Source organism: Leucopleurus acutus, assembly GCF_964270905.1.
Source record: "Leucopleurus acutus genome assembly, chromosome: 12".
NCBI lineage: Eukaryota > Metazoa > Chordata > Mammalia > Artiodactyla > Delphinidae > Leucopleurus > Leucopleurus acutus.
The window spans coordinates 19,412,542-19,421,953 of NC_139154.1; the positions used below are offsets into that span (position 1 = coordinate 19,412,542).

Sequence of the window (9,412 nt, forward strand, 5' to 3'; positions counted from 1 at the left end):
CCAAGATTTATTAACTTGTCTCGGCAGCAGTCCTCATCACATGTATTGCATCCGCACAATGCATTAGATCTCCAAACTCACAAGGTAAACCGGCATACATGGTGGCATATAACTAAAAACAAATCCTTCTGAGTAACTGCAATTCAAAAAATATGGTCAAACTCACTCTTTTCTAGATCTGCTATCAGTTCCATCTGTCACGCATCTCTTTTCTCACAAATCCTTATGGTAAGTGTAACTGCAAGTGAAAACAGAGTAGAATGTTGAAGAAACTGCCACTGCATTACCTTCTGGCCTCGCTTCCCTCGCTTCATGCCAAGAACCCCCCATCATAGATTAAAAGCAACAACAACAAAAAACCCACTACTTCTTAGGATGATATGACATTCTAAGGAGATGCTACATTCTTCAACAGACACTTATTAATGCACTCTATGCCTGAATTAATAGACGCTAATTCTGAGAAACACTCAGTGAGCTCCAAGAGAATGTAATAACCTTTAAGTGACAATCGGAAGTAAGATTTTCTACTGGGCATAAACGATATGCAAAAAAACATTATTAACCTTCAACACTGTAAACTTGAACAGCTAGTAACTTCAACTCAGGATCTAAAATTCAAAGTGGCAACTAAGTTACTACAACATTTTTACAGCTCTAACAACAAATACATTATCAACACCTCCACCTTAAGTTTAGATTTCCTTTCAGTTAACAGCAGTAATAACCTAAGCCTAAAATTACAAACTCAAAAAGAAATACCAAAATTAAACTTTTTGAGCCGAAATTATTGTGCTTTTAAAAAAATACCAGAAAGTATGTAGTTTATAACCCTACCTACAACACAATTTACACAAATAAAATATTTCACTCAAATGAACATCAACCCAGGTTTCAAATACTATTATACCGATTAAAAAAACGCTATAATTTTCAACAGAAGGCAACCTTTCTACATACATAAATATACTGAAATGCAGCCTGCTCCAATCTTTAGTATACTGGAGATCTCCGAGCTACCACTACAGAGGTGTGTTCTAGTTTGAACTGTAACAATTGTGCATCTGTTCTCACCTCCTCAGCTACTGTTCTCTAATGAACAGGGTGGCTGGCTGGCCTTTGTCCCTGGTTCTTGGGAGACTCTAAACCCTTGGAATTTCACAACTGATAGGAGTCTCCTTGTTATCCACGGTGGACCCCTAGGACACATCTTTTTATTAACAGGTGACTCCCAGTAAGCCCCTCATTTCAAGATGGGGCTAGCCATGCTGGAAAGGCCAACCAAGTGATTAGAGGGTTGGCTTTGAGCCATATGCTATCAGCCTGACCTCCTGGAAAAGGAAGGGGTTTGGAGATGAAATTTGACCTTGTGGCCCATGACTCAATCAATCGTGCCCATGTAATAAAAATCCAATAAAAACTCTGGACCCTGAGGCTTGGGTGAACTTCCCTGGTTGGTAATCATAAACCAATACAGGAGGATGATGTGTCCTGAGCACATGGAAGCATCATGTTTGGGACCCTCCCAGACCTCTCTTTGCATATCTCTTCCTTTGGCAGGTTCTGGTTTGTATCCCTTATAATAAAACGATAATTCTAAGTACAGCCCATTCCTGAGTTCTGTGAGTCACTCTAACAAATTATCAAGTCTGAGGGGGCTGTGGGAACTCCCAATTATGTGGCCAGTTGGTGAGAAGTGCAGTGGCCTGGAAGCCCTGGAGCCTGCAGCTGGCACCTGAAGTAAGGGGAGTCTGGTGGACTGTGCCCTTAACCCGTGATGTCTGTTCTAACACTGGGTGGTTAATGCCAGAATCACACTGTGCCTATAAAATAGGAGATACTGCCCTACCTCTCTTCTCAGGACTCTATGGGAGCTGAATGAGAAAAAGTCAAGCAAAAGCACTTTTTAAGGCATAAAGCATTAGAAAAAGTAAGGGACTTTTTTGGTTATGCTCTCAAAAATGTTAAAGAAGAAATTGTTAAAATATTTTTAAAATTCAGGATCGTCCAGCTTAAATTTTTAAAAAGGCTTAATTTAAAATAGGGATTTTCCTGGTGGCGCAGTGGTTAAGAATCTGCCAATTCAGGGAACACGGGTTTGATCCCTGGTCTCAGAAGATACCACATGCTTCGGAGTAGTTAAGCCCATGCGCCACAACTACTGAGCCTGCACTCTAGAGCCCGCGAGCCACAACTACGGAGCCCGTGTGCCACAACTACTGAAGCCCGCATGCCTAGAGCCTGTGCTCTGCAACAAGAGAAGCCACTGCAACGAGAAGCCCACGCACCACAACAAAGAGTAGTCCCGCTCGCCACAACTAGAGAAGCCTGCGTGCAGTAACGAAGACCCAACGCAGCCAAAAATAAACAAATAAATAAATTTATATTAAAAAGGCTTAAATAGGCAGTAAGTCATCTAGAAATACAGCTTATTGTAAGATAAAATTGAGAAATTTGATGAAAAGCATTTAAGAGTAAGGAATCTAAATCATAATTTCAATTATGTAACTAAGACTAGTGCCTAAATGATAAAAACATATTAGCAATCTCAAGTGTAGAAATGATGGAATTTAGAAAATATAAAATTCAGCTACTATTTTCTGACTAAACTTCCCAAGAGCTCGTTTTAGTCTTGGTTCTGATCAGGCATGACTGAAAGCAATAGACAACATTTTGGTTACTCAAATACTGGGCTCAAGTAAAAACTGTTCACATCACAACCAACTTTTTTGCCCATTCCTAACTAATCTTTTAATTTAAGGATAAAGCCACAAGATCTGATCTTTAAAGATCAGGTCTTTAAAAAGCTTGTCAAACCATCCTATGTGCATAAGACAGTTACCGGCCTACGTGAATGAGAAAGCATAATTTCTAACTACATTACAGAATCGTTTCTATTACTTTAAATCCAATGATTAAAAAAAAACCTCATGACTTTAAATCACAAGTTTACATGAATATATCGCTCAATTCTCTACCCTCTTGAACATAAGATACTAAGCATACGCTGGTCTTACCCTGCATGATGAAGGGGGCAGTTTAGTGTAGCAGAGGAAAAAATGGCTTTAAAGTATTAAAACAAACAAACCCACCCCACAAAACCCTAGATTCTGGTCCTGTTTCTCCTCGATCATCAGATGATTCTCTGGGTCTCATTTTTCCTCAGGGAAAATACAGGGGCATGGCCTACAGAATCTACAGGGTTCATCCTAGCACTGGCATTCTGAATCTACTTAAGTGTTGAGAAGTCAACAACTCATAATTTAGATATTCTTCATATTTTTGAAGTGTCACAAGTAGATGTCAAAAATCATTGAAACTTAACATTGTGTAAAAACGCTCCAAACCAATAAGTCCTTCCTTACTAAAAACAAAAATAATAAAGATTCACTCCATGATCGGCAGAAACACATGTATTTACTTGCTACCTGAAATTTCTTTTAGCCTTAAGCAAATTTAAATACACTCATGTTTTCCTAAATCTGAGGCATCACCTCTATTATATGCAAAACCTTTTCAAACTAATTACAAAGCTGACCTACCACGACACACATGATGCTGACTTATTTTTAATGATTTAATAAGGAAAAAATGATTTTGCATATCATCAACCTATTAAAATGTTTCACACTCATAAAAAATAGACATTTTAGTAGAGATGGTTCCTAACTTACGATGCTTCGATTTACAATTTTTCGGCTTTATGGTGGTGCCAAAGTGATACACGTCCAACAGAAACCGTGCTTTGACTTTTGATCTCTTCTGGAGCCAGAGATATCGGTACAGTACTCTCTTGTGATGCTGGGCAGGAGCAGCACTACAGCTCCCAGTCAGCCACGTGACCCGGAGGAGGAACCACTGATACACTTACAACCATTCCGTTTTTCACTTTCAGTAGAGTATTAAATAAGTTACACGAGATGTTCAACACTTTATTATAAAATAGGCTTTGTCTTACTTGATTTTGCCCAACTATAGGCTAATGTAAGTGTTCTGAGCACGTTTAAGGTAGGCTAGTCTAACCTATGATGTCCAGTAGGTTAAGTGTACTTATTAAATGCATTTTTACTTACAACATTTTTAACTTACGATGGGTTTAATGGAAAGTAATTCCATTCTAAGTTGTGGAAGATCTGTCGTAGTCGGAGCCAAAAAACAAGAAAGAAAAAGAAAAGAAAAAAACAGCCATAAAACTATAAAACTGCCAGTAGTAAAGAAGAACAACACATACAAATAACGTGATGAAACACAACGCAAGTTTCCAAACAGAAACCTTGTTTCGACCTGCCTCATAGCAAAGTGGATGTGACCTTGGGTTATGGAATCAGGTGGAAGCAGACTGAAATCCTGGCTTCCTTCTCACCTGTGTGACCTGCCCAATTAGCATCATCTCTCTAAATCTGTTTCTTTAAAACTGTGTCCACCTGACCCAGTGGTTGTGAAGATTAAATGAGACCCTGCACTAAGCAAAGAGCCTGACACAACAGTAAATATTTAACGATTTAGCAATTATTATTAAACTTTGTAACAAATGTTACACAGAGCAGTATTGTGATTTTTTTTTTTTTTAAGTTTAAGGCCCAAAGTTTAAGATCCTATTGACTAAAGTTCAGACTGAGAAATGAAATAAAACAATGCTCCTACAAAGAGGCATTTTACTAAGGACCAGTGGACTAAGTAAAGATAACTGGTATTATGCAAGGGCAATCACCACAGGCAGCTTAGTTTCTACGAATACAGTTTGGGGGTGGGCAACCCATAATGAAAGAAGGCAGAAATTGAACACGCTAAAGATGGTAAAACATCTTTCCTTTCCCAACTACTACAGGACTCATACTTCAACTGTATCTCAAGGATTTTCCTGTCTTCAGCGTCCAGCAAGTCCTTTCATCACCACAATTACATCTCTAGCTGAACTTCAAAGGGAAATATATAAAAGCCACTCCCGTGGGCAGCTGTTGAGATAATCACTCTTACCATCTTCCACAGATCTAAGAATAAAAAAGCTGACTTAGGGCTTTCTTGGTGGCACAGTGGTTGAGAGTCCGCCTGCTGATGCAGGGGACGCAGGTTCGTGCCCCGGTCCGGGAAGATCCCACATGCCGCGGAGCGGCTAGGCCCGTGAGCCATGGCCGCTGAGCCTGTGCTTCCGGAGCCTGTGCTCCGCAACGGGAGAGGCCACAAAGGTGAGAGGCCTGCGTACCGCAAAAAAAAAAAAAAAAAGCTGACTTACACATTAAGACCGAATACCGGTCACCATTCTTAGCAGTTTATTTTTTAATCCGTTCTAGACATCCACAAAATGTATTTATTTTAAAAAGGAGTTCCATAAATATAACTTTGGTGGCCAGAAAAATTCAGTAAAAGTAGTAAAGATAAAATTCAATGCTTGCATTTTTAATCTCACACAAAAACACAAAAGTCCTAAGTGAATACTCCAAGCTAATTTCAAGTACTGGTTTTCAAAACTGTGAAATAACCCTGTTCTAAGAACTTTATATACATTAACTCAATTATTTCTTACCATAATCGTAAAAAGTAGGTATTACTGTCCCATCTTACAGATGAGCAAACTAAGGCACCAAAAGATATTAACTAGCCCAAGGCCACACAATCAGTAAATGGTAGGAGCCAGGATTCTGACCCTGGCTGTCTGACTCCAGAACTAATGTTTAAATTAACTATACCACTCATTCACTTAATTCACTTAAGTTTTACTGAGAGCCTACTATGTGCCAAGCACCCTTCTAAGCACCAGAGACAGGGTCATGAACAAGTCAGACAAGGCCTCTGCCCTCCAGGGGGGAAGAGGCTTTGGAACAAACAAGTTTTATGGGAGAAATGGGTAAGTAAGTGAAGAGTGTATCTCTGCCTCGTAATAAATGCTGTGAAGAGAAATAAAGCAAAATGAATCAAAAGTGACAGAGAGAGGGGCTGGCTTCTATTGTAGGGATCAGAAAAGAGATCACTCTGATGTGATGACATCTGAGCAAGATAGCCACCAGGAGGAAGGGGTGGCCCAAGTAAAAGAACAGCAAGCGAAACACCCCCAAGAGAGGAACAGTTCGGTTTGTTCGAGAAACAGCAAAAAGTTCTGATTCAATTCTAAGGGTAACAGGAAGCTTTTGGAGGGTTTTCACCAAGAGAGTGACAATATGATTTATTTAAAAAGACTAAAAAAAGTGTTTAAAAAGATCATTCTGTTATGTGAGGATCAGTTGGGAAGGGAGCGACAGAAATAGGGACACCGGGGAAGGCACTGTTGCAACAGTCTAAGGGAGACATACTTGAACTCAGACTAGGATTCTCGTACTGTTCATAAGTAGATGAGATACTAAAAAGGAGAGCATGCAACCTAATTGCCCCTGAAAAAGACTTTTTTAATATTCCTCCTTCCTCATCTCCCATAGATTCTTTTTAATATCCATGTTAATGCTTTAGTGGGAGCTGTTATAGAAGGAAAGTAAGATTAAAAGGTATTTCCTTCATTTATAAATGTTCTATTTAATATACTCCAGGATTTATTACAATATGTCACATACACTCATACATTCTTGAAAAGCAGAAAGAGCTTTACTGCTCCTTAGTTTAGGGCTTGTTCATTTATTTGGAGACAAGAAGAGGTACCTATCACCTCTTGTGATTAGCTTTCTTATGCTTTGTCTCAGCACATCCCAGCTCATTCTAGACTGTGAACTGCAATAAAAAGGTATACCAAAGGGAATTTGTATTTACGGAGCACCACTGTGTACCAGGGACTCACTAGATGCCTTACATTTAAGAGCTCATTTAATCCTCAGTTACCCAAGGTAGGAAATATCTTCGTTATACAAATGAGAAAAAAATCAGAGATATTAGTAACTTAAATTGTCCAAGAACACAGCTAGTAATGGGTAGAGCTAGAATTTAAATCTACATCTAACTTTGAAGTTCTTATCTTCCTACTACAGCAGCTATGAAAGAAAGGACTATAAAATATACATTACATGTAGTCTCTCTTATTAGTGACTAGCTTGTTGCTGGTGGGGACGGGTTTCTTTCTCTTACACAGAAACTGAGTTTTGAAGTTGGGGTTGGAGAAAATGGAGTGATCTTACATATTCAAACACATTATTTTGAAAACATATTTACTACGTGAGGTTTCAAAGAAATTAGTCCTAAAAGAGTGATTCCTGCCTTAAAAAAAAAAAACTTAAATACGTATTGTTTACCATGAAATAGGAGTAATGTTCTATGACAAGTTTGGTACAGATTCTGCCCACAAAAGACCTGGAGATAGAGAAAAAGAGGATACGGATAAAAAGATAATCATCATAACACATGAGAAGTGGCCAAAAAACAGCCTAAGTGAATGGAGATCCTTCTAGACCAGGGAAGGATCGCTGGAAAAAGAGGGACGCTAGGTGCGCTTCCAAGAGTCTAGGAAGTACAGGGAGGGAACTACACGCCCGCAGTACCTGCTCCGGCTAAGACAAGGCTACGTGGGAAAGCTGAGATGGAAGTCTGGAAAGCAGGTAAACGGTATACCCCACAGGACGGGTTACCGCGAAGTCCACAGGAAGAACCAAGGTTATCCTATGTCCTACCCTAAAGCGGAAATGGCTAATTCTGGAAGACGATAGTGGAGAGGCCGGGGAGACAAACAGATTTAAGAATCGCTACATCAAGTCCTTACCAGTTAGTTACAAGCCCTTTGATGATATGTGCTAGTCTTGTTATTTTCATTTAAATGATACCATTTCTACGCTGGACGTGACCTGAAAAGATGTAGAAGATAGAAACAGCAGGCTTACACCACCTGCAATTTTTTTTTTTAAATCAGGTGGGTGGGGGGTCAACTAATGAGTGATACACTAAGGTATTTCTTTACAAACTGGGTTTCGGTAGAAAGAGCAGGGAAACATAAGGAAAGGGCCCTTTCCGTCTGCACAGGTGCTGAATCATTTTCACAAGGAGTGAAGTGGGAAACGGGCACTTGCCAGGACAGTTGGGGAAAGGAGCTCTGCATTATCAGTGAACAGATAAGTAACAAGGAAAAAATAAGTGAGTAAAAATTGCCTTCGGATAGTCCGACACCGATGCCGGGATCCGACGCGGAGCAAGGGGTGGGGGGATGCGGGGTCACGGGGAAGACGCCGCGGCGAGAGGCCGGGCGAAGCATCCAGCGCGTGGCCCCGGCCGGCAGCCCGCGCGCATGAATGAATGGCGCGGTCCGAGCGGGGCCGGCGAGCAGGGCCGCGGGCGCGAGTCGTCGGCGCGGCGCCTCAGCGAGCGGCCGAGCGCGGGCGGCGGGCCGGCTGCGCCATGGCGAAGGGGGAAGGGGAGGTCACGCGTTACATAACCCGGCAGCGGCCGCGCTCCGGGCGCCGCGGGCCGCCCAGGCCGCGAACCAAGGGCCGCGGGAGCCGGGCCGGCGCGCCGCCCCCGCCCCGCCTGAGGCCGCCCGCGCTCGGGCCGCCGCCCGGCGACGCGAGGCCGGTCCCACCCCGCCCCCAACCCCGCCGCCGGCCCGGGGGTCGCTCACCTTTCGCGTTGCCCCAGACCACCATGCCCGGGCACGGCCGCCTCCTCCGGCCTCGCTGGCCCCGGCGCCGCCGCCGCCGCCGCCGCTGCCGCCGCACGGTGCCCTCGCCGGGGGCGGGGAGAAGGGCCGGGTAAGGAGTCACACCGCCGCGCCGCGGTCCACGTTCGCCCCAAGCTCGCGGCGGCCTCCCTGAGCGCGCCCGGTGGCTGCTCTGTCCCTCCCCCTCCAACGGGCGCGCGCGCCGCGGCTCCGCCCCGCCCCTCCCCCTCCGGCGGCCGGCACGCTCCCAGGCTCCTCCCCGCCCTTCCCCGCCCACGGCGGTCCCGGCCCCGGCTCGCGCTGCGCAAGCGCCCACCTCGCTCCTAGCCCCGGGCGACCCCGAACCGCGGGCGCGGCGCCCCTCCCAGGCCCGCCCTCGGGAGTCAGCGCCTCCGCTGCACGTGACCGTCTCGCTCGCGGGGGCGGAGAGGAGCGCGGAGCCGGCCCGGCTTCTGCATCGCGGCGTCCGCTTTGCACCCTGAGAGCTGCGAGCCTTCCGCTAGGGTTGATGCGCTGTCCTCGTCTCTGCGAGTCCCGGCCCCGCGCTGCACTCCCCAGTCCGGGAGGACACTAGTTCAGGGACCCACCATGCTTAATAACCCTGGAAGAGCCGTAAAACACCCAGGTCCCCCGCCACGAGCGGTTGACTTACAGTGACATCTAGTGGAAGAAGGGACACACGTGAACTGACACTTTGCTGTGTCAGGGAGCGACCGGGAATCAAGGCCCACAGAGGTTAGTGGGAATGAACGCTGCGCCGCGGGGTTTAAGCGTTGCCAGCTCTGGGGCGTGAACATCATTCCCTGCGCGATGAGTCCCGCCCTCCATTGCACCTGGATATTCGTAAAC

The 9,412-nt window shown here is 44.5% G+C and overlaps 1 protein-coding gene across 3 annotated transcripts in view; it reads right to left on the reverse strand.

Annotated features, from left to right (window-relative positions):
- Positions 1-8,714, reverse strand: part of REV1 (REV1 DNA directed polymerase) — an 84,830-nt gene extending 76,116 nt beyond the window's left edge. The window contains exons 1-2 of one of the 3 annotated variants that reach the window (XM_082851306.1): positions 8,525-8,586; positions 167-238 (exon numbers count right to left, since the gene is read on the reverse strand). The gene's annotated coding sequence lies outside the window, so the exon portion shown is untranslated. Of the gene's footprint in view, positions 1-166; positions 239-8,524 lie in introns of all 3 variants that reach the window. The other 2 variants (XM_082851309.1, XM_082851307.1) reach the window with 2 other exon arrangements.
- Positions 8,715-9,412: the final 698 nt, after the last annotated feature.